This window comes from Syngnathus floridae, chromosome 2 (genome assembly GCF_059516105.1).
Source record: "Syngnathus floridae isolate MCC-2025c chromosome 2, RoL_Sflo_1.0, whole genome shotgun sequence".
In the NCBI taxonomy this organism is placed as follows: Eukaryota; Metazoa; Chordata; class Actinopteri; order Syngnathiformes; family Syngnathidae; genus Syngnathus; species Syngnathus floridae.
In genome coordinates, this window is record NC_142414.1 from 11,412,101 (window position 1) to 11,437,757 (window position 25,657).

The following is a 25,657-nucleotide window of genomic DNA, read 5'->3' on the forward strand; positions in this document are numbered from 1 at the left end:
TCTTGATGTACATGAATGCACTGGAAGTTAATGCCTTTTTATATTACCCCATGCCTAGAATATTGTTTTTTTTAATTCAACCCACATCCATTCAGGTATGCAGTGCTGTGACTAAACATATTTTTAAACAAATAGATTATAAAGGGTTTTTCAAATCGTAAACTTTTTAGCCAAAGAAATGATGCAAAGATATGTAGAAAATCAGGCTTTTATGTAACAGTCTTGATTATATTGTGTGGTGTCTGCTGTGATAATCTTAACACAGAGCATCGAGAACAGAGAATAGCCACTTCCAGATATGCTTCGGAAAATACTTCCTGTCGTTTAGGGAACTCATTTTTATTCAAACATTCATTTCTTCAATATTTTAATACAATTTCATATAATTGAATGTCTGGCTTTTAGATAAAACACTAAATTACTATTTGTGAAAATGGGACATAGGATGGACATATTTAGTTGCTTTTACTGCAGCTTCCTTGTCAGTCAGGGATCTTCTTGACTGGCGACAGACGTACATTCTGATCATATCACAGCCCACAGAGATTTGCGAATAGTAATATTGAATGTTGATTTTATCTGGCATGTGAGTTTACTTACATGATTACATGATGCCCTCCCCAAAAAAGTCAATTTCCAACTGTATAACTTGAGGTCCGTTCAAAGTTTTTGAGCTCCACTTCATGTGTGCATGCATACAGTCTTCTGTATTTACATTGCTTATAGATACATGGGGGAGTATGAAGAATTGTTGCCCTTCTCAAATCTCCTCCCCTCGCTACTGTGGTGACCTCAAAAGAAGGTTAAGGTCATTCAAGTAGCACAAATAGTGTCTACGTTCTTGCAGTTAGTTTCTATTTGTGTGCGAGGGTGTGATTGCCTGATATTCATCACTTTCTACATGACTCATAGGTGCGGTACAAGTGTTTTGACAGCCCTCTGTGGCCTTGAGGGCTTTCTTGTCCTTAAAGGGAAAACAGCTGGGACTATTTTGAGATTTGCACCTGATGGAAAATATGCGGAACTATCATGTTTGTGAGATTTTCCCTAAATAGAAACAAAAGCTAATATCACTTTTTTCAGTGGATCGTGCCCATAAATCATGTAATAAACAATTTCAATTACCCAATCTCTTGAAAAAAAACAAAGGGAGCCAAGAAAGGATGGAAAAGGCCACAGATAAAGTTTCTCGTATCTAAATTGTCTTGGCCCTGACCCATACCTTTCATGACTATAGGTAGTAAATCACTCCTGTGTCATGACCTATGACCTTGGTGGTATCTGAAAACGCTAGCTTCTGGCAGAAACTGCAAAGGATAGAACGTGTATCACAGTCATTATCGTGATCATCATCATCATCATCATCATCATTAGGCCTCTTTGGCACTTACTGTACACACTGAACTATATTGTACATTCTATCCAGCAGACAATCATCAACTCTCATGACAGCTGGTATGTTGCTGTGGTTTCAGACAAGACGTTGTGCGTTTTTGTCCATGTGCGTGAGTGTGTGTGTGTGTATGCATGCGCGTGTGTTTATTCCAGAGCAAAAGCTCTTGAGTGGATGGGATGCAGCTGGATCCTGTCTACTTTGCCGAGGATTTCTCCCCTATTGACCTTTGACACATTCTGTTGTGTTGTCCAATGATTTCATAATGCATTTATCCTGGATTCTCCTTGGGTGTTAAAAGCAAGCCATTGTTAAATTCTAAAGAAAAAAAAACAGTTTTGGTTTTCAGACTCATTTCCTAGAATATAGAATTTTGCAGTTGATCACAAAATGTGATCTTTTTTCATGTTTGATTCTCTTGTTTTATGTTTGGTGAGACAGTAATCATCCAATGGGAGGGCTAATAACAATTCTCCAAGCCTTTGTGATGAAACGTTCCCTAGTTCCCAAACTGCTTCTTATTGTGAAATGAGGTGAACTGAGTTCACTGCCGTCATATATTAGTCCTATCTCAAGTATGCTTGCAAGTCAAAGCAAAAATATCAGTTGAATGACTGATGATATGAAAAGTGACCTACATGAAGTCAAGACACAGAGATTTACCCTGATACGTGACCCGGCCGTATCTCACAGTGAGGGAAGGCGAGCCGGGTGACAAAGATGTACAGTGCGCTGACACACAAACACACAAAAAAATTAAGGCAGACAATGTGACTTATGACCCGGTTCATTTCTTCTCCCCACTCTAGGAAGGCTTTTCTTTATGAAGACCTCAATTTCTTTTTCTTCTCTTTGCCATCTCTTATGGACTGCACAACTGCCCCCTAACTCACGCTGATGTCAACACCAACACAGGAAAAAAATAAAGCGCACGCACGCACACGAAAGCATGCACACACACACGCACACATAAGTACGCGCGCACACACACACGCACGCACACATGCACACGCACTCACACACACTTCAAGCACCATCCCACTTCCTGTCACTTCCCCCAAAGTCTGGCGCCCCCCCTACCCCACGTTGCCGCCAATATTTCTCATGAACTCTCGGCCACCAGCCCTTCATGAATTTTTATTAAACAAAACTCTAAACAGATTGATTTCGCACTGGCTGCTTTATTGCATTTTTATTTAATTCTTTCTCTTCCTCAGATGCGCACTTGCTCCTGTGTGCTCTTGCCTCCTTCTCAGTGCTTTCCCTTCCCTGTGTGCTCATCCTACTTCCTTCTGTATTTGCCGCCCATTTTTCCCACTATATAGTCTCTCCTTTTTTAAGGTGTCACTGCCACTTTGGCTTACCTGTCTTTTATCCCCCACACTTCCTCGAGCTTTATTTTCCTGCCAGGTCTGATTTATGTGTCTGGATTAGCATAGCGGTTGTTAACGGGCCGATGAGCTTTGTTTTGATTCTGTTTGGGTGTGTTAGCTTCTGCATGTGCTTGCACTGTGTGTTCAAGCATGACCCTGGTAAAATACAAGATAACACTCATGGGACACTCATTACAATATCTAATACGATACAGAACATGAGCTGTAGTCATTACATGGATAGTGTTATTATTATTTTTTTTTTTGCAGTTTGTTTCTACACTGTATCATGTGAGGTAATGGCCTAAAATTCAGATGACTGTGCAAAGGGAATCCCTTCACAGTAACAGATAAAAACAAAACAAAATTGAGAAAAACATTGACAAAAAAACTAAAATAAATTGTAATTAAAAATCTCAAATTTTGCATGCCCCCCACCAAAAAAAACTAAAAAAAATCCATAATCACCACAAAATAAGCAACAGAGAAAGCTGGTATGTGAGTCGCGTGTGTTTGTGAGTGTGTAGTAACTGGCAGTTGCAGGCTGAACTGATGAAGAAAAGTGCGCTTCCTGCTGGGCGTAATGAGCCCCCCTGTTGTTCCATACAGCCTGTGTGCAGCACTACACTTTAAGTTTCTCTTAATCTTTTTTTTTAATTTCTTCTTCTTCCTCATTTCTCCTTTTTATGAAAGTTTTAAAAAAAATCTCCCTTTCAATTTCTTCTGCGCCTTGTCTCCCTCCTCCAAATCACTCAAATCTTAACCCTCACCTCCTCGATCCCCATCACTTCTCTCTCAGCTTGAGTTTTGTGTCGTTAATTAGCCACTTAAGCCTCATGCACAGTGACTTCTGACTGATGCTGTTGACCTCTTCAACAAAAGTCAAATCGGGTCATGAGGAGCTAAGAGGACTCGCAGATGCAGTTCTGTCATGTGTACATTTCTATATGGATGACTTGAGCATAATTGCCATTATTAACGAGGGTGGTTTGAGTACACAAAAGCTCGATTAGTCAATCATAGAACTGTCTAATCAGTCAGGATGTATTAATTCCCCACTGAATCTTCTTCAGTATCCCACATTGCACAAATCCATTAAGTCATAGCTGGGTAAAGCCAAAACCGATTGAACAGGTCAATTACAAAGAAAGTACAGTCGGCATTTCCTTGGTGCACGCCAAGCAATTGAGAACCACACAAAGGCCATAATGGAAAAACTGTGACGCTGTATCGGGTTTTGAGGATCCATTCCAGATACAATATACTGTATTCTTTTTTTTATTGAACCACAAAAACATGGCATTCTTTTCAACGGAAAAGCGGATGGCCATGAAAAAAAAAATGCATTTGCGACATATTCTCTGACTGCTCTTTCTTGCTCCCCCTCGCCCTCTGTCAGTCGGTTTCTGCGTCCTCACTTAAGTTTGGTGTGGAAAGAAAAAAGACTGGCTTATACAGAGTTGGGCGAATGGGGAAAAATTCCAATGAGCGTACCTTCAAAAGTCTTCTCAGAAAAGTGGAAGAGAGACCTCAGTACCTTAGTGGTTGGTCTACAGGGTTTCATGTCGTTCCTTGTGTATGGCAGACTGACAGCTTTTCACTCCATACCCCACCCACCGACTCCACACTCCACGTGTGTGTTTGCTCTGTCCTGTCACTGCGCTCAGACGACAAAGGTGTGTGCAGAAACAGCGCCAGTGCCAAGCACACTGTGAGCGAGGTGTTGAATGTCTAATGGATCAACGAGACAGCCCCGAGGTGACTGTGTGTCAAGCGACCTTATCTCTGTTGAGTCGGCAGCTGTGCTTTGCTTTCTCTAAAAAAAAAAATTGTTTCTCATTGGACTCATGGCCTTCAACTTGTACAATGACGACAAAGCGGAGAACTCCGTGTTTTGGTTACCAGGGCCAAAGTTGAGGTCTATTGGCTTTGTGAATGGTAAAAACACTTTTTTTCTCATTTGAACTGTTCTCGCAAATGTCTCCAATCTGTCTCTTCAGACATTTTGCACAGCTCCACTTGAAGCATCCTAGCTTGTTTCTACGACAGAGTCGATTTTATCGCTGCCCCAAGGCTGACAGAGCAAAGCTTAAGAAAACAGAATCCCTGTCTACGACGAGATATGGAAATGAGCCCTCAACAATATCTAGTGCACACTAACTCCTGTATTTGGAGAGCAAGGAGAAGAGAGGAGACACTGGACCTCATTGTTCTCCCTGCCCAGTTTAGTGAGAAATTAATTAATTATGAATAAGTAAGTGAGTTAAGAAAAGGGGGTTTGGGGTTCTATTGGTGTTAACATAATTGCAATTCTCTCTTTTTTTTTTTTAATGAATGGACTGGGGCCATTTCTCTCGCCTCTCAAATGGGTTTTTATCGTTTTCAATTTGGAAGGGAAAAGCTGATAAAAGCCTTTATAATGCTTTAATTTGGCATCGATTTGCATGAATCTCCCCCAGTAATTATCAGCGTACCCCCTCCCCTCATGGCCGACGGAAACAGTAGATTCTGATAAGAGAGAATGTGTGTCTGTCTGCGTATATGAGCGTTTGTGTGTGCGTATGTGGGCTATCTTCTGGTCTCCATCTCCCATTTTTCTATTTCCATATCTCATCCCTCTGTCTTTCATTGGGAGAGGCGTAAAGCGAGTGATGGCGGTGGCAGAGGGAGAGGGAACAGCAAAATCCTAAATCAAAGCACTCAATTATAGAGCTGCAGTAATTATGGGAGCCCTTGAATTGAAGTGCTCTCGGAGGAGAGATGGATAGATATATGGATGATGCGGGAGAGGCGGGGCAGATAGGTAAATAAATGAATATGCCACACAGAAATACTATGTAGCCTCTGGGCCCAGGACCACATAAATACATGTATTAATCGATGGCTCGCAAACCATTCCAGTGCAATTAAAAGCGTATTGAGTGGAATGGGCCACTCTTGGGCTTGGGAGTGGGCTTTGGCTTGTTGTAATGGGTCAGTACACTGACCTTTAGTGGGAATGCCCCCCCTCCCGTGGAATATGCGTGTTGAAATGCAGCGGGTCAGTCTATAAAGGGACTGCGGTCTCTTTGGGGCTCTTTGCGGGTCAATAAGACAGAATGACGTCCATCAAGAAGCCCTGTCAGTCGTGTTGGTAACAGGACCGCCACTTTGACTTCTCAGCTTTTTATTGACGCGCAAGGATGTGTATCAGGCAAATGCTTCGCGTGTTCTTCATCTTTGTGCCTATGTTTTGCGAGCATAACTCGGATTTGTTCAAATCAGGTGTGGATTTTTGGGACATCTCAAGCCGAATGAGGAAGACAGGTGCCTTTCGCAAAAGGAATTGAAGTCACCCCATCAATTGAGTCACTTTCTTTGCTATTTAGTTCAAGCAACATTCTTGACTTTTCCATTAGGGTGTGCACATGTGTATTGAGCTGCAAAAAATGCACCGGTGTGCCAGCAATTTATTGGCTCTTAAGCCATCCTCATATTAGCACATACAGGAAGTTTGTCCTGGGCCCTCTGCTGTGCCAGAGCTCATTTATTTCAATGTGAAATGCAGCACAGATGTTCCTCTTCAATAACCAGGCTGAGCTGCCTTAGGCCACAAACAAAAGATGCAAACATGAGGGAACAAATGAATAAATAGCAGTTGTCGGTTTGCAAAAGAAGTTTTTTCAAGAAGAATCTGAGACTTCTTTTTTTGTGTAGGTACATTTCCCTGTACACATTCAAGCGTAGAAGTCAGTGCAAACAGATGGGAAACTGCAACACGTGCTCCACAGTGTTGGGTCTCTGGCTTTGTGATGAATGTGTTCCTGTCCCAGCTGACTGTGTCAGAGGGGGGTGATGCCTTGGGACGAGTGCCGCTTCAGCCCGCTGATTTACTGGCTTCCATTTCCAACCGTGTAAAGTCAATCTCTGTGGAAGGTCAGCAGCCCTCGTGTTCACATTAGTGCCTTTTAATCCCCATTCGTCAGGGCAGACCCGCATCAACCATGAGGGCGTTGGAATACAGGTAGTTTTGTACTCTTCTGATCTAATCAATCTTGTAAGATGATTTCGACGCATGTTGAAATACCGCTTTGCATATAATAGGTGCTAGATGCTGACATTTAGTGATTGCCACTTTCCCAGTATCTTTTTTTGGAAGTTAACTAGGGCTTGAATTTTTTTCCTGGACTTTTTCCGCTCCATTCTTTTTGCCTTTTCTGATACGCTGAAGTTTTTTACTCGAGCACTTGACTCCTGAGCTATGTTTGTATTGGATTTACTCTATGCACTGGTGAATCATTTCATGTAGCATTTTGCACGTCACGTACAAACTATCTTTGCATGGATTCTTATTTTCTTCAAGTGCAACTCAGCATCTAAAAGACCCTCGTTTTTAATCGCTCCTTTCCTCACAGCCCGTTATATTTTCCTCACCCTCCTCTCTTATTCCTCCCACCATTCTGTGCCTGGAGGTTAGCACTAAACGTGCATCATTCAGCAAAAAACAAAAGCAGGGAATTGATTGGGTTATCAGATGCTACTCTGCTGGACGCTTTGATCAGAGCTGAAAAGCAGCGCTACATGTCAGAATTCTGCATCAGCAGCTCTTTCCGAGTTTTACAATTACTACACACCATGGTCACGCCCCAAGTTTTCCTTCTATTCACCTGACAGTCTTAGGGTGAGAGCCCGAGGCAATGAGCATTATTATGGCTCTCTTTGCTTCTCCCCACTGAGTATTATGATGGCAGCTGTGGCCATAAGTGCTACATTTTGCTGTTACTGACTTACTTGGCTTTCGCTCGCACACTTGCATTGTTCTTTTCATAATTGGAGATATCTATTACCATTCAGAAAGCTCAGGCGTGCCAAGATTGAGTAACCTTGAACCCGGATGAAGGAAGCGGTGAAACTTGCCAGTTCATTAATAACCAAAGACGAGGTCATCGTGTCAATGAGGAGGAACACGGTTTGTTTCGTTCTACTTTTCTCATGCTCTGACAACCTGCGAGGTCAACTGTAACAATAGAGAAGAAGAGTGAGAGCCTTTTGTCTTGATGATAGGCGGGAGTTCACAGCTCAGCGTGTGCTGCATCACTGTAAATCTACTTTTGAGGAAACTACTTTGCAAGAACAATGAAACAAAGCCAAACAAAAATTAGAGGAAGTTGACGCTTTCTCAAGATTACAAAAGATACACGCACACTCACAGAGAGGCACACGTGCGCTAAAACAATAGAGTGCTTGATTTTTTTTTTTTTTGTTCCCGCTCTACAGAGTGCCTGAAGGTTTTCAGGCATCTAAACAGTCAGATCGCTTCCTCTGTAATTGGCAAGTTGGTACTTAAGGCCAGCAGCTTTTTATAAGCAATAGAGGCAGGTAGCCAAAGTGACAATAACTGCTGCCCTACATCAATTATTGGATACATATCCATCACTTGTTGACTTATATGTGACCCCGGGCACCTGCCAGCTGAGGTATTGACGGGGCCAGCTCTCCCCAGTGCAAGTGACAAGTTCCATTTGCAATCACATTTATTAAACGGCTGTTAGAATGAATGAAGGTCTGGGCCAGCCCTCATTGCTACACCACCTTCAACTCTTATTAATCTTAATGCCGCCAAAGAATGGATAAATGTGCGATGCGGCTGGATATGACTAACGATGTAATGGATGCCTGCCTCGGACTAAAACTTGAGGGCATTTTACGTAGAAGCAGAAGGTAGGCGATGGTGGTGGTGGTTGGGTGGGGGGGGATTAAATTGCTTTTGTTGTCATCACCTTCCTGTTCTGATAAGTTTGCTGTCAGAGCTTCTGTTTCTTCGCGTGAGCGCTAATGTATGAAAGAATAACTGACATCATTAGCAGTGCTGTGATTCTGAACAGAATTTTCCCTCACTGTCATTTGATTAAATGAAAGACTGATTGTGTTAATGCAAATAGACATAGGTTCAATTAAAAAAAAGGTATTTTTGATTCAATTTATTTATTATGTTGGACATGCGTGTACCTTTCTTCTTATTATTATTCTTATTATTATTATTATTATTACACAGACAAAATGTACAAAATGAAGGCGAGGAAAGAGTGTATTGAGACAAGAAAACATAAACATAAATAAATAACAAAACAAGGCAAAGTCCACTCCCGGCTGCTACGCCTTGGATGGCAAAAGTCACCCGTTCTCTTTCAATTCATTGTAAAAAACAATAAAAGGGTTATTTGGGTAGATGAATACATGAGAGGACTGAGCAGAAAAAGAAGGGTCTGCTAAAAAAGCTGTGTTCTAACAGTTCCCTCCGTCTTCTCCCAGCACTCCTAGTCTCTTCCAGCTCTGCCCCATTGAATTATGCCTCCCCTAATTGGTTTCATTGGCACTTAAAGAAAACAGTTTAAATAAGTAAAAGGCGCATGGATGAGGAAACAGGGCCTTGCAATTATTGGAACTACATCAGTCCGGGAGATTTGTTCTACCGCAGTTGATTTCCTCTCTTCTTTCACATTCCTCCCAGATGGGCTGGTGGGAGCATAACTAACAGAAGTTGTACATGTGTTGCCAAAGTGGTGCAAAGCAGCCTTGTAGGTGAAGTGAAAGCAAGCCCACAGGTACAGGACCCATTATCTACTGTCGCTTAATCATGCCTCGCACTGACATGTTTATATGGCTGAACTTTGCAGCACTATTAGACGTGCAGACAAGAGGAGGGCCAGAGCTCCAACCTCAAGGCCCCCAGGGCAGGCCCGGCCCTTTCGCGTCTCTCCTGCATCTATTATATGCTAATTACAGCCATTCCTAAAGCATGCTTATAAGGAGTTAATTTAGTGGGCCATTACGTCAGTCTATATTTCAGGGCGCTGTGCAAGGGGGCTGTTGGAGGGCTTCTCAAAAGGTGAGGCTGTGATGCTAGCAGAAGTGCAAGACGGCGGCGGCCCTTTTATGGGGAGAGGGGCGACGGGGCTAAATTACCTTATAGGCACATTTTTAGCATCCATGATTCTTAACCACCGACTGCAACTCAGATTGCAATTGTGAGGAAGACATTGCAAACACGTATCTATGAAAATTATTTCTTACAAAGCCTGTAAGTAATCAAGACTTGGTTAACTGCTTGATGCAAAACACTGCCAAGCTCTGGCTGTACTCATTTAATTTCCTTTAGCTTTACCAGATTCTTCCTGCGGACAAAACAGTTACGAGTTAATTGCTGACACTGGAGTAAATGATTTTCTCTGTTGGTCGATCTCCTTTTACGTGTCAGCCCTGCCATGTGCTCGTGACCCGTGTGGGATGTAACCGTGCTGTTGCTCAATATTGCTTGGGATTGGTTCAGAAGCAACCTTCACACAAGTGGCACGTTGATGAAGTCATGCAATGGTCAATGTGTATCCTGGATGATTGTATTTAAAAAAAAAAAAAAATCATAAAACAAATTTTGGGCCATTTATTTTCTCTTTTGTTTTGTAGTGTTTTGATTTAGTGGTCAATAGAGACATTTGTTGAGAGTTAATTAAAAAAAATATTTTCCGAGAGAAAAGACGATAAAATCAGTCAAATACAGATGACATATTTATTAATGATTTTATTTGGTGTCCAACATCACAGGAAGATATTTAAGGTTAAAAAATGATAGTTGCAACCAAATTAAAGCAAAACTGCAGGTGCCAGTGGTGGTGAACTATATGGCCTGGCGTCACCCTGGCATCTGTCTAGAATACCCGGTTTCAATTGCCTTGAGTGAATTCCCTCAAAGGAGACTATGGAATTGATCGACAATAAAATAATAAATAAAAAAATTTGGCGGGAGGGAGAAAAAAAAAGACTGTCACGATTCAGGGTATGCAGTTAAAAACTGGGGAGGTATGGAACACCAGGGACATAAAATCAAAAGAAGGAAGTGATAAGAAATCTAAGGGGACACAAGACCCTATGGAGTGATTGGGAGGAACAGCTGAAATGGAACAAGGTGGTGGTGGTGAGGGAGGGTGGTGTCGGGATGCCGAGGGAAGTCCGCTAAATGCGATAGCAGAGACAGAGTGGTGATGGAAAAGCAGGTTCATGCTCCGGGGGGTAATTAAAAGGCTTTCCTCTTATCTCAGCCAGTGGCACAGCATCCCATGTACAAAGGACACATGTTGACATCTTACACATTAAAAGCTTGTGGCGGTGTCTGTGGACATGAGAGGATTGCACGCGTGTGTGTGCGTGTGTGCGCTAGCTGTTTATCTGAGGCCATGGCTCTGCAATGACTCCACCTCCAGGAGGTTGTAACTCCATCACCTCCCTGCCTATCGACTCTTCTAAGGGGGGATCGATACTGGAATGATGGCCCGCCTATGTCTTGGCCATCCATCCGCTGGGCCATTGAGTGTATGTTAATGTTATGAATTATTGAGAGAACAGTTACTATTGATTGTCTGAGGATTATTGGTGGGTTTCATAGGGGAGGGGGTGAGGAAGGTTAGATCAGGCTGGGGAATGACGAGCTAGGAGGGAAGGACAGGACAAAATCCCGTTGGAAGGTTTAAATATCTACTAAGACTCTTGACCCCAGAAGGGCTGAGGGTCAAAGATGGCCTGGAGAGCATGCTGCTGGGTTTGATATTTCTAAACGCAACCAAAATTCAGCACTGACCCTGCACTCATTACTCTTTCCTCTCCTGCTCTCTCTGCTCAGCACTTGACTTTCATGGAGTCTACTGTGGCAGACTGTTATTGTTTACAGTAGCATGCATTAGTTAGATAAGACAAACAGATGCCCAGGGCAGATTGTTTATGTTTAGGGCTGAGTTTGGAAACAGGTTGTCCTCTAATTTTCAGACGTTTATTTTTTTGCTTTCTTTTTCTCCATGTCTGCTCCGATTCCATATGACTGATACATGAGTTGGAGAGAGAGCTGAGGAGTGGCAGATTAAAGCCTGTACACCTGATACTGTCCAAACATTGGTCTCCACCCTTTTGGAAGGCCTCAAAATATTCCTGCATGCATTAATATATATATATATATATACGCACACACTCACACACTCACACTACTGGGCGGTAACAGTCACACTCACAGTCTCCAGTTTGTATGGCTTGGAATGGCACTGGGTTCACACAGAGCCCAGAGGACGAGAAAACGTCTTTCGCAGGCAAATGCTAAGCTTCAGCTCAGGGAAATTCCGCATGCCAAAAGTGCCCGTCATACTGTATGTGAAGAGAGAAATGCCGTTTAATGACAATCACATGAATCGTTAGCAGATGACGACATGTGGCAAGTAAGGGCTGATAAAGCGGAATCAAAACCAAATAAATATAACCGGGCACTAATCTCCTTTCTATGTATTGTGTTGACTTACAACAAAACAAACAAACAAAAATAGGTGGCACATAGGCAAGTCACTTTACATATTGTACTGTTAATGACATCGCACCAGATATGACATCAATTCCTGGGATTCCGATTCCCCACAACACCATTTACACCTTTATTTGTATTGTAATGGGTCTGAAACTAGTGAAACAATACTGTTCCTGTTATCACCATAATGAGACCATCTGGTGCAGTCTTCATTATTACAGTTGGCATCTGCTGTCATTACCTTATCTACATCAGTAATTACCATCACCACACCAAATACAGTTAGGATCAGGGATGGACTTAGCATTAGACAAGCACACTCAATTACCAGGGCCTACCAGATTAAACCCCTTAACTGATTGGGACAGTTTTCTTTGACTTAAAGCAACTGTTCTTGTTTTATTCTTCATTCAAGTGCGTAAAACAATAAAAAAAAAAAAATCCATGATCATTTTGCGTGCACCCTTCCTTGCAATCGATTCTGAATAATGTTCTTATCAATTACAGTAAAAAGGTGTGAAGATAATTCACTTGTTAGAAAATCGTGTCAAGAAGGAATTTACGGACCTTATCTAGTTCAGAAAATAGAATGTTCTTAAACAATACTCTTTGCAAAAGACCGATGTGGAAGAGTCCTGTTATTAGGTTTTCCTTCTATTGTCTAAGTACAGCTCTTCAATGGGCTGAAGATGATTCATTCGATTGAAGGCCAGTCGAATTGGGTCGCATTGCATGGTTCTTCATACTTGATTTTCTTCCAACAGATTCCCTACGGTTCCATTTCGTCAGCAATGTGACATTCACATCAGTTTGGTGACCTCTAGAAGACAAAGACAGTACACCTCCCCGGAAAAGATCAAGGTAACATTTATATTTATTTTGGAAATAGTACTTTTTTTTTACAAGTAGACACATGCTGATTTTTATGAATAAGCAATGAGATATTATGCAATATGAAAGGAAATTAAAGTCTAAATGACTATTAAACTGAAATGGGCAAGATGAAACTGAATGGAACGATTGAAAGTTACTTCAAGGCATTTATATTGAAAGCGTTTCCTACTTATATAGTGTCCTCCACTCTGAGCTTATGGACATTTTCCCGGCAATTGATCCTGTGTCTAAGTGTTAGTCATAAATTAACACTGCTCTGCTTTCCATCTACGCTTGACTGTATTCTCATCGAGTTCACCCAGTCATGAGGCTACACCCTTATAAGACGGGTGCAGTTGTGCGTTGCTCGGGATCCAGAGTGGTCACCTTGTTTGAGGGTTATCAGTTTGACCCTCTGATATCCTTCCGTCAGTTGTGCTGTATGGCATCATGACTGTAGTCTTTAAGCTTTACTTGATGGTAATCATAGGTTCAAAGGGCTTAGAAATAGCCGGTTGGTCAGTCAAAGATACTTCCAAAAAGATGTAGTGATGACATGCTGCCAGACCGTGATGAGTCACTTTCTCCTTCACCAGCAATTGTGTTCTGCATTACTTTGCAATACCTCCACGCAGTAGTGTTCAGATAGCACATTTTATCAATCTCTTCAAGGATTGAAGAAATAGTATGTCTACTTTGTCTTGATCTTGTTTTTATTACAATTTTTAGTGGAAATGTGTCTGAATGCTGATTCCACTTTCTACAATTGTTGCTGTTGAAATTTGCCATTCAATCATTTTAATCACTTACTAAACTCTGATGAAATCCTTTAACTGTTGTAGATGTACACAAAATAAGTGGGCCAATCTAATTCTATATTTTTTAAACTGATAATGAATACAATTCCCATTGAAGCAAAAAAAAATAAATGGCACAGGGAACAGTGCATTTAACAGAGTGCTCCTAGATCCAAGTTGCGATACATAAGGGCTTATATCAGTATGAGGCTATAAAGCTTGCCCTTTAGGGTAAAGAGGAGTGCGAGTAGTTGACTCCTGTCCTGCTGATATGCAACCTTAAATCACTCAGTCCCCAGCCTTGCTACTCTCGTGCTCACACACGCACACACGCACACACATACATGTATACACACACACACGTGCACACTACTGCACTCAGACCATCGTAAATGTCACCTGTTAATCTGGCCTCAAGTGCTGCTCAGTACCATCGACAACTCTCGCTTCTACAGAGCAATGTTGCAAAGTATGATGTTTCGGCTCAGTTACTTGTGTAAGCATCGCTACCATGACAGACACCGGATAAATAAGTTTATATATATATATATTAGTGCTTGACTCGCTCCTATAATCCCCAATCGTGTCAGTTGTGGCAACATCAGAGAATGATTTCCGAGTGGATTTGTGATTTCCATGGGGGGGTGAGTGGGTGGGTTGGGGTACCAATTTTCCAGAAAAAGTACGATATAGTAATCACAGAAGAAAATCCAGCCATTTGAAAACCTAAAAAAGATGAAAAAGACAACGTGTTAGGCTTTCCTCTTTTACGACAAATGAAATTGTTTGCAGCCGGGCCAGTTGAGTCAAGCCAGCCAACAAAACAATGGCTGTTCATACGGGACTCTACACAAAACACCACAAGGCCCAACTTCAAAATGAAAACCAACAATTAGGACTACGTATATATAGATAGCAAAGTCTCAGTTGGCTTTAACTTTGAAGTAGGCCCTCGGAAACAATTGTTGTGGCGGCTGACTTGACTCTGGATTAAGGCTGCAGTGCTTAGCCTGACCACAGTAAAGCTGACTGGATGGGGGATTCCCCCATCTGCAGCCCCTTCACAAGGGTTCTCATTTTTTCCCCAAATGTTTTTGTTTAGTTTTTCCCTTGCCCTCCTGGGGGTTAATATCAGGGGATATCCAGAATATGTGTCAACTTTCGGTACGTGAAGCCCTTTTTTTGTGATTAAGTGCTATATAAATATATATATACATTTGACCTGTCTTGTCTAACTGAGATCCATTGTAGTATGCAAAAGCACAGTGTCAGACTTGAACTGGAGAGAATTATTCATATATCACTATCATATAGCAGTGGCATGCGGTGAGTTTTGAACCTGGGCCTTTAGTGGGTATCTAAGTGACCTAACCCACTTCTTAAGAACAGTCGCTTAAAAAATAATATTTTAAAAAAAGTTGTATAATTTGTGACAAGATGAGACAGCGGAATTTCACTGATTTGATTATGAATATTATTATAACAAAAGCAAAAATCTGACTATTATATCAGTTTACAATAGAGAATAAATCAAAACCAATATTTATCAATATAAAAATGAAAACATAGAATAAAATAGAGAACAAATCAAAATCAATATTTATCAATATAAAAAAATGTGCCGCAAAAGCATTTGTCAATTGTTCTTTGTTAAATAACTCATACTGAATAGTACGATACGTAATAGTTTACAAGACACAAATTGTTGGAAATCATACATCAAGCATGCAGAATTAATTATAGCTTTTCCCTGTCAGGGGTCGCCAAGGTAAGTCACTCACATGACATGTAGTAGTGAGGCGAATGTGCCTACAGACATCAAAGTCCTTGTACAGTATATGTATGTGTGTGCTTGTATTACCTGTGTGTAGCGAATTGGCTCCAGGACCTCTGAAGAAGCTCTTGTATCATTAGCATGTCAATTGTCCCGCTCTGCTTTGCACATGAAAGGACCAGGATGTGTAGGAGGACAGCAGAAAGAAAGAGACACGAGGTACAGGGCCCAACGTATTCACCTCTTGTGTATCATACAGTTCACTTATTAGGGATCACTGCTTGCTACAGACACACATAAATATCGCACTGAGCAGCGAACAATTCCAAGTGTGTTGGAAGCTTGTCAAGGTTCGTTCAAGGTTGCAAATGTTCGTAAATTGTTCGCCAACAGTTTTAGTGATTTTTCTTGTTGTAAGGAAATGTTGGAACATGTTCAAAATTCCTTTGCAACAAGAAAAGTACAAGCAAACATTTGCGACCTTGACCAAGCCAGTCTATTGTCAGTCTATTCTTTCTCCAATATTGATTTTGTTCTCAAGTGAATGTTAATTACTTGTGTACCAATAATGTCCATAATTATTGTATGATTGAGGTAATTTGATATTCTTTGGCTATATTTTTAAGGCAACGCCAAAGAATTTTGAAGAATTGTCCTTTGTTACAGGTGCAGTTGTGAAATTTGCTATATAAACAATATTGTGTCGTATTATCATGTGCTCATTCGTCCATCTTCACAATGCAAAAGCTGTAATGAACATTTTGCCATGAAAGTGATGCTGAGGCTCAGTTGGATTTGCAAAGTATTAGGTCAACATTAATTTTGTTATTGTGGTTGTGGTTGGCAGTGATTTAAATGCACTGCATTATAAGGCAGTAGTTTCTTATTAGTTTTGGTCATGTAGCTACAGTAAATCAGGTAACAGGAATTTTAGAATTGCTTCACACTATGATGTAGCGCATTGCCTTTGTTTGTTATTGGTTGCTATGCATTCAGGTCTACTGGGATTAACTGTGAAGTCAAAATGATATTTGTTCGGGGATTTTTGACCATTTGAGATCAAATTATCCTAACTCAAGGCTGTCTAAGAGTTTGTTTGAGTGTCAGGTAATTCATCAAGCATGTGTAGCTTTCAGAGTTGCTTGTGAGAGCCAACATGATAGTCATTGCTCACTGAATTGGATGTGTCATGAGGACATTTGCCAATTTATTATTTTTGTAAGTGTGTAGATTCTGGATTATTCTGACAGAGTCATTATCCAAGTGTAACTGCACTGTTGACCCCAGTGTCTCGAGCCAATCTGCTTCCTGGACTGAGTTGTGTCAATGCTTGGAATATCGCTACGCCTCCGCTTAAACTGAAACTTTTGATTGGACAGACGTTCTCATGCAAGCAGGCCTGAGTTGGCAGAAGGCACCTGGCGAGGCGTGTGTTGTTTTTCCTAATTTGTTTCAGTAAGGTGGAGCTTGGCTAGTTATGACCACATCAGTCGTTCTTACTGGCCTTTTTGAGGAAATGAACACATAACTGACACAGCAGCTTCTAGTTCTGGGATCTCTACAAAAACATATGGATACTCACAGAGTAGTGTCCAGTCTTAGTCACACACAGATGGACACTTAACTCAGGCACGCTCAGTGTGTGCATGCTCTTGCTGAATACACACAACACACTGACACACTTAGCAATGTCATCATTTCCTGTTCTCTCTGTTACTTGTATTTCTCCAGAACAATAAAAACATGTATTAATGCAAGAATGTTGCGGGTCAACATTTTGAAAAATAATCACACACAAAGACACAGTTTACGCAGCAGCAAGTTCTGGTTGGATGAAATTTGAAAGGCTCTCAAAATACCATAAAGGGATCCCACCGTAAAACACGCACCATAACAGAAGTTGTCAGTAACAGTGTCAACCTAAGATGGCCAGCAGTGGCTTTACTTCTCCCGGCGATTGTTAGTCCATTTGTTTATGGGTAGTTCTCTAAAAGTGTGGTCCAATTACATTGTCAAACACCGACTAACTTTGAGTCATTAATTTCTTCCCTTAACTAGCAATGGCCAGATTGCATTGCTTCCAATAATGTAGACAAACTGCATTGATAAAATAAACAACTTGACAGAGATTTGTGTTTATGTGTGAATGTATTGTGAGTGGTAAATGCTCTTAGGCATGTAAAAGACTGAGTTGCTTGTATACTCCATGGTGGCAGGTCAAAATTCCGGAAGTGCCGTGATTCCCTGGTCATCAAATCAGATTCATAGCCAAATTCACATTCAGGGCTACGTGTAACCTGAAGATGGTGCCGCACAGATTTTTTTTTTTGCCCCAAATTCTCGATTTAAACAAATATGCAAAAATAATTACCAGGACATGTCGACAGCATTAGTAGAGACCAATTTATATAGTTTATCAGAAAAAAAAGTTGGGTTGTATGCTTTTAAAAGATGGAACTGTTGATACTCGGGCTATTTTCCCCCAAAGCATGTCACACTGCTTTTATATGGGGGAGAAGCCTCTGCACTTAATGGCTACAACTATTGTACAGTATCATGAAAGTAATTAATCTATTAAGGTTGGGGATGGATCTAATGAATTTTAATTTGTCACCATACCAAGACATTTCTGCCCTTGCAACTTTGTGGTCCCATTTTGGAGGGAAATTCTTCATCTGTTTCAGCACAACCATTTCCCAGTGTACAAAGGAAGCTCCATGTTATGCTCGGATGGGTTTGGTGTGGAAAAAACATTGATTCTGACATAAGACCATGTAAAGATTGTTCTGGGTGAATAGACACCATAATGTTCTTCATTCTTCCATTCTACTTCTTGTAGGCCATGTGTCCCAATACCTTTCGCCATGTGTACGTAACTCTTAAACAGAATGACTAAGTCAGCGTTTGTTCGTACTTTTGCAGGTGTGGGTTCTGCTGACCCTACTGGTCCACCCGCTCCCACGGGAGCTGCATGACCTAATGGTCATTTGAGCTTTCTCATCATCAGCGCCACCGTCTTTCTTTTCTCACACTACTTCACTCACTTTTTATATTTGCATTTCACTGGCCGGCTGATTCACTCAGTTGCTCTTGAATTCTCATCATGAAAGTCATCAACGTGAGTCAACAAGTAGGTGCTACAGCGTCCAGCTGAGTCGGCGAACTCCTTTCATGGCAGGATGAGCTGCAGTGCCTTGTTGCCCTGGCCGATGCCATCATGTCAGCTTTTCAATGACTGTCGAGCTAAGTTATGATAACCGTTAGGAATAGTTTACGCATAGTACCAAGCATTTCGATTTTATGAGTGTACCCTGTGAGTAAGATATCTTTTTATTGGGTTAGCAAGAGTGACCGATAGGCCAGAAGTTCTGAAATAGGTTCAACTATACAGTAGTTTTTGGAATTTCCTTCATAGATCTGAGTTGAGCCTTCGGAGGGATTTAATAATACGTTTTGATAAGCTTTTGATTTTTTATTCAGAATTCAGACTTATTATAACATGTTTTAAGTTTTACATCTAAAACAAAGATTCTTTGCAGATCATCACTGCATTCCACCCCCACCCCAATACACATCAACGTACAACACACACACACACACGCACACAACCTTTCAACACAATAACCCCAGGGTACTGGTTATTAGAAAATCACCCAATCCTGTTGTCCCCTCAGTCTGGGAAGAAAAGGATAGATTTTCCTGACTATATTAGAGGAGAGAGGTAGTAGCCTCTGTTGCCGCTCGCCTTCATCTCTCTCCGTTTATTCTAATCACGGTGCAGCTGTCTCCTCTCCTGCCTTTATTTTGCGCTATTTCTCCATCTCTTTGTTTTGTTTTTCGCTTGACAGTGACTGGGCCTTCAATGCCTCAGGGGAACAGAGTTATGAGCCTGATGTCCTTTCATAGTCAATGGTATAATATATGTGTGTATGTGCGTGTGGCTGCGCGTGAGTAAAACCGCAGCAACACCACATCGGACATTTCCGTGCCAATGTGGGTACGTTTTGTTTACGAATCACGTCTCTCTCAGTGATGTTTTCGTCAGGTCTTTCCAGGATGATGCTATCATGCTGACCTCTTCTGTCCAGTTACACTTGACTGAAAGTGCCGGAATGACATGAACCTCTCCGGTGTGACATCCGCAGCTCCGTGGACATGAACTTAATGTCCTACCAAAGGAACAGCGCATGTGTTTAGTTGATGCGTACAAAGTGCATTTATTAGGTGTTTGTCAGTGAGTGTTAGAGATAAGAGTGATGTGTCAATGTTGCCTGGGGGCTGAATGTTCAGAATGTCTTCCAAAAACAAAGCCTCCCCTAGTTTGTGTTGGGTTAGACGCTGACTTGGTATCTTTCACCAGATTCTGGTCACTCTTTCTGAACGGGAAGTGTGTTGTTGTTGCCCCCTTCACCTGCTCCTGAGCGGGAACCCCATGGTCTGTGGGTTTTGTTTGGTCTTTGTGCTCTAAATTCGGACAACATAGATTTGCTTACATTATGGAGGCGGGACTATGAGATTTATCACCACCAGGATGAGGACAGCAAGTTAAAATGGGAAACGGTCAGGAATCGTTATGATGGTGTTTACATTGTGGCAACTTCAATTTAGTCACAGCTCTTTTTAGAAATAGGTACTTTCCCATGTAGCTGTTTTAGCAACAGGTAATCTGGCTGACTCTAAACGTTCTGAAACATGTTTACTTGAGTAAATCTCAGTGTTTAAACTTACTAATACTTTGTAGTGACTGTTTCGAAAGAAATATTTGAAACAGAAGCAAGAACCAATGACGTTTCAGGCATGTGGGTAATTTCAGGTCAAAGTGATAAAAGATCATCAAAATTGAGAACTACTGGTGCTGTATTTTACTGCTCGTAATGATGATGTGATTTCCATCTGTCATTACTGCTGTAATTGATGAATTTTACACATTTTTTATGACTAAGACACCTCATGTTCCTTAATAAGGAAGTGTGGACTTATGATCTCACCTGTATTACTGAGTCACATTAGCCACTTAGAGTTTTAATGCAATTTCATTTCACAGCGCCAACGAGTACTTTTCGTCCACTTTCCCGTGGGACTTCATTTGATCACTTTTTTACTTTAAATAAACAACCTTTTACCTCTCATTCTTTGAGTTAAACCATTTGATTTTCTTCATGAACGTTCTCATATACAAACATGTTTTCACTCTGGCTGTGTGACTTCTACACCGGTTGCAGTAGCCTGATTGTGTCTTTCCCAACTGGGCAGAGCATTTCTGGAAAGTCCCTGGCTGAGAATGGGGATTTAAATCCTGGAATGGCCTGTGTTTTCTTGAATCAGGAAGGAGGATGTGGTATATTGAAGACACTCCTCAGCTCACCTCTTAAAGAAAAAGAAAAAAAATCTCCCCTAAACACCAAAGATACATTATCGCCCCCTCTTCTCCTAACCACTATTTAGGGAGGGAGAAATTGTCCTTCCAGTAAATACTACTCTTTTTCAACAACAGATGAGAAAAAACAGGATTGGGAAGAGGAAAGAATATGGGAACTGGTTAAAAGGCACAGGGGGATATCTTTCCCTAAAATTATCTTCATTATTAACCTTGAGCAGCTGTCTGAAACCTGCAGCCTGCGGGCCAATTGCGGCCCGCGGGACGATAGTTTGTGGCCCTCACCTTAATATGAAAGGTTAATGTTAGTGTGGTCCGTGATTTTCATATGGATGGTTGTGTGTAATGCTCATTCAAATTCTTTTTGGGAGCATATAGTACTTGTGCAAAAAGCTCTTTTCTACCTAGAACTTCAATATGTTCAAGTACAGGACCAGACTTACTGATGAGCACCTTCAAGCTCCTCCCTCACGCCAAAAGCAAAATGATGAACACAACCCTTTGGATATTTATAACCCAATAGATATTTATCACAAGTTGTACCAATTACGTAAAAGCGCATGAGCGGCTCACATCTCTTCTGCTTTGACTGCACAGCAGTCGTTTTGTATTGTTCTTCTTTTCCTCCCCATTCATGCATTTTTTTTCTCTCTGCATGGCATCATGTGATCTCATTCCTTCTTCCAACTGTATGGCCTGCTCATGTTTCACATTGGCACCAATGCTCTCACTCTTGCACCAGATTCCACAAACACTTCCTTGCCAACTTCTCCACTGCTGTCCACACCACCTGTAACATATGCTCTTTCCTAACGAGGCTGACTATTTTCCGAGACTACATGCTTCACAAACCATCACATATCTCCCTTCCTGCTGGTTAGCAGATTTACAGACCATTCTATATCCATATTGTTTCAGAGTTTTATGTGGGAGTGTGAGAAAAACCTTTTTCTGGAAAAGCGTGCAGTAAAAGTGTTTATTAACTATTATTGTGAACGCAACAGTTGCTTGTAAATCAAATTGAGATGCAGTAAAAACACAATTTTTAATGGTAATTATTCATTTACATTCGTCGCTGAAAACCCTGAAATAAATTTGACTTTGTCTTCTCTGTGTTTGACCGGTCCAGCGAGTTGTTTAAAACCTAGAACACATCAAACATAGCAAAATAGAATTGTGCGCATCAAATTAACAGTGATTATTAAGGCATATTTTCTGGTTTCATTGATATCTAATACAGCTCAATGTGGGAAGTGCATTTTTGATGTAAATAAAGAACAACAAAAAAGCAATTGAACACTTGGTTCTTCAAATAATATATTTAATATATATTTCAAATGGTTACATGCCTTATTGAAAATTATAATAATACTAAAACCTCCCCCAAATTTGATTGGGACCAACTTTTCAGGTCCCACTGTATAGGTTTCATATAATGTGGTTTTATACATTGTGGTCACATCATATGAGAGCAGTTAAGTAGAATGAAGAACGGCTGCAGGCAGATGGAGGCCCAGTGGTGAAGGTGACGCTCCCTCCTCAAGAGTCTCCTCATGGGGCAACAACCTTGGCCCACTCTCCTGTCTGTCTCCCACTGATCTCGGCACACCCACAGGGAACTGTGGCTTCCAACAGGTCGGCAGCTGTTTTTGGGGAGCTGTCCCTTCTGTAACCCGGCTCCTCGTCACCTCACACTTGGAAGAAGGCCACAGGAGTGGAGTTCCTTCACTTGGCTCCAAGGATAACTCATTGTGAAAGACTTGGAGGATAAAAGATGGTTTGGCCTTTAGTTTGTGGGCACAATAATTTGTGTGTATATGTGCATACTAATCCTGCATCTGTCTGAGATGGGTAACTCAAGTCATGACTTGAGTCAAACTTGATTCTCATGTTTTTGCTTATTTGGCAACAACTTTTGAAAGATTTTACGTGATGTTGAAGAGACTTGACTAGAGAAGTCATCTGGTTTATAAGTGAAAAGGTGCTTTTTCAACACAGTTTACCGTTACTGGAAAGAAACAGAAGCTTTTTTTTTTTTTCATTCCAAAGGTTAAGCGAGCTCAAACATTTAGTTTTGTAGTTAATTAAAGTGAAAGTCAACCCCAAAGTTTTCTTTGTAATAATGTGTTGTATGTGCCCCCACTAGTCTAAATACAGCATTCTGATTAATATTGCGTTTGCGGAATCTGAGTCAAGCATAAAAATCTCACCTCTCCGGGGCGGTCATTCTGCCGCTTGCTGTCGACTGAAAATGACATCACAGTTGCCAGGTCTCAGATAACAACCAATTATGGCTCAGCTTCAGGAATCTGGTAAGCTGCGTGTGCTCGTACAGCTAAATTAATGCAAATACCAAATGATTTGTGGTGACTATGCGAGGATTCCGTATAGAACTTGCAACATGCTGGAAACTGGAAGGTTAACATTTGTCACTTGCACATACGTGACTAACTCAAATTCCTGGTATCTATGTGCCTGACAGAGAGCACAGGCATGCTCGGATCCATGTACTTGTTCCTGCCTGCCTCAGAATATGGTCAGTGGGAGGTCAGCCACTCTGGCCTCCCACTATGTACCTCACAGCACACGGCACTCACAGAATAAATAACATTCACAACCAAGTGTAAGAAACCTGAGACTTCACCCAAACTGTGGCCTCGCATAAAAGGCTGGTGGAGGCCAAGGCATCATGGTGTGGGTTAGTGAGTGTTTACATGTGTGTGGTGGCAGCCTGTGTGTGCGTCTGTGGCTGGATCTTTGGACTGAGAACTGAAGAGGCTTCATGGCCCGGTGGTTTTTACTGTGTTTTATTATTGTGAAGTTGGCGGTGTGAAATCCCCTGACCCTAAGAGTTGTTTTTATTACTGTAGGTTGCCTCCTTGCCGGTACATTGACAACATTCCTCTGTTGCTCATGAACACACGATGAGCTTTTATTGACACCTTAGTTTTTCTGTTTATTTCTCAAGTAAGGCAGATGGCTCACTCGGCCCGCTTCATCCTCTGGCCTGAATGTGATCTCCCCGGGGACAGCCTCAATGCCATTATGGCTTCTTATACCTTATATGATTATGCCACGCCAGGTCTGCTGTTCGATGGTTTCGATATAATGACCGACGCTGTTTGACTGTTCACGCTCGGAAGCTTATTGTGGACTTGGGTACAAGATAGAGTTTATTATGTCTCGCTACAAATCGATAGAAATTCATAAACACAGATTAACATACTGAATAACAATTAAGAGGGAGGCTAGATCGATGCCTTGCACTAAAATAAAATCTAATTCTATCAAACCCTCCCAAGGGAGTAGCCTCTGTCTTATTCTTCATGGCTGGGAGCACCAGACATGAGGTAAGGAGAGCAAGCAGAAGGCGACTGACTGCAAGTAGCAAGTAAAACTTTTGACACTTTTGACACCAAAGTACATCAAAGAGATGAAAAAACGAGGACAATGAAATTAATTGAGTTGGAAGACATACAAATTCGAGAGTGAATAATTGAGAGAAAAAAAAAGCTGGAATTAATAGATTTTGCAAGAGGAGATAGAATTAGGAAAAGATAAGAATGACAATATTTTAAAGAAAGGAGTACTACACAGGGCGCAGATGATGGAAAGGATTGGACAAGAGAAAGACAAGCAATCACACCGAGGGGGCTCATTGGGGTACTCATTCAGTCAATGGCAGCCAAGCCATTCTTATATTAACATAATTAACAGATGGCGTTAGTGATTAGGTTACAAGCGATTCGGGAAGCAGGGGGGCTGTTAGGCTGCGCATTCTGTCGGCCAGAAAAAAAAGATGGCACAAGACGGATGTGAGGGGAGAGAATTAAATCAACAACACCAACGCATATCTAAACACAGTATGTTTTCCCCGCTGCGCTACAGACACACATCCCAACTAGGAGTGGGACGCATTATGGCTTTATTAATTTTGTCAGTGTTTTAAAAGAGATTCACATCAGATTGAAAAGCCATTCCTCATTTAGTGCTCAACTCCACCTACCGGGTTGTTGGACACTAAAAATATCAATACTTGATGTCTGTGCACAGTTAAAAATGCAACGTGCTTAATATATTGCAGTATCAATATTTTGTCCTCACACACTGCTCACACAAAACTGCTGACTTAATAGTTTCCGTAGTGTAGTATAATAAAGGGTCTAAATTGGGCACACATTTTCAAAGCTTTGTCTGCCTAAACAGCTTTGATTTGACAATAGAACCACCATCATGAGAAGAGCCTTTGTGATTCAGTAAAATGTGGGACTCACATCTACCAGTCTTGTGTGGATAAAATACTTGCTACCCATACTTACAGGTAATAACTGATTGGGCCACACTCATCACCGAAATGAAGTGATTTGCTAGCATTTGCCATCAATAATTAGGATTTGAAAAAAAGGGTGGACAAAAGCTTTACCTGTGTACCTGTGAAAGGTTACGCAGAGTAATTTGCAGGCATCCTTGTTCTTTTGGTTTTCTTGCCATTCCCACACATGGAAATGCACTGAGGATTTTGACCATTCTTGCTTTGCATCTCTGTAAGCACACACCTCAAAAGGAGAAATAAATTACTTCAATTTGATCAAAGTTGTAAATGTAGGTCATTGCTTCTAATAGTGTTTAGAAAAGACCTTGTTGGCGCCGACTGCACGCCACTGATCTTTTCTGGCACACTATCTGCACACGTGTGAGATGGTCAGATCTACCGTCTAAAGTTTTGGCGGCAAAAAAAGAACATTTAGACA

The 25,657-nt window shown here is 41.3% G+C and overlaps 1 protein-coding gene across 3 annotated transcripts in view; it reads left to right on the plus strand.

Annotated features, from left to right (window-relative positions):
* LOC148401755 (uncharacterized) overlaps window positions 1–25,657 on the plus strand; it is a 180,809-nt gene that overhangs the window by 34,917 nt on the left and 120,235 nt on the right. The window contains exon 2 of one of the 3 annotated variants that reach the window (XM_088357025.1): window positions 12,850–12,946. The gene's annotated coding sequence lies outside the window, so the exon portion shown is untranslated. Of the gene's footprint in view, window positions 1–12,849; window positions 12,947–25,102; window positions 25,228–25,657 lie in introns of those variants that run through there. The other 2 variants (XR_015853260.1, XR_015853261.1) reach the window with 2 other exon arrangements.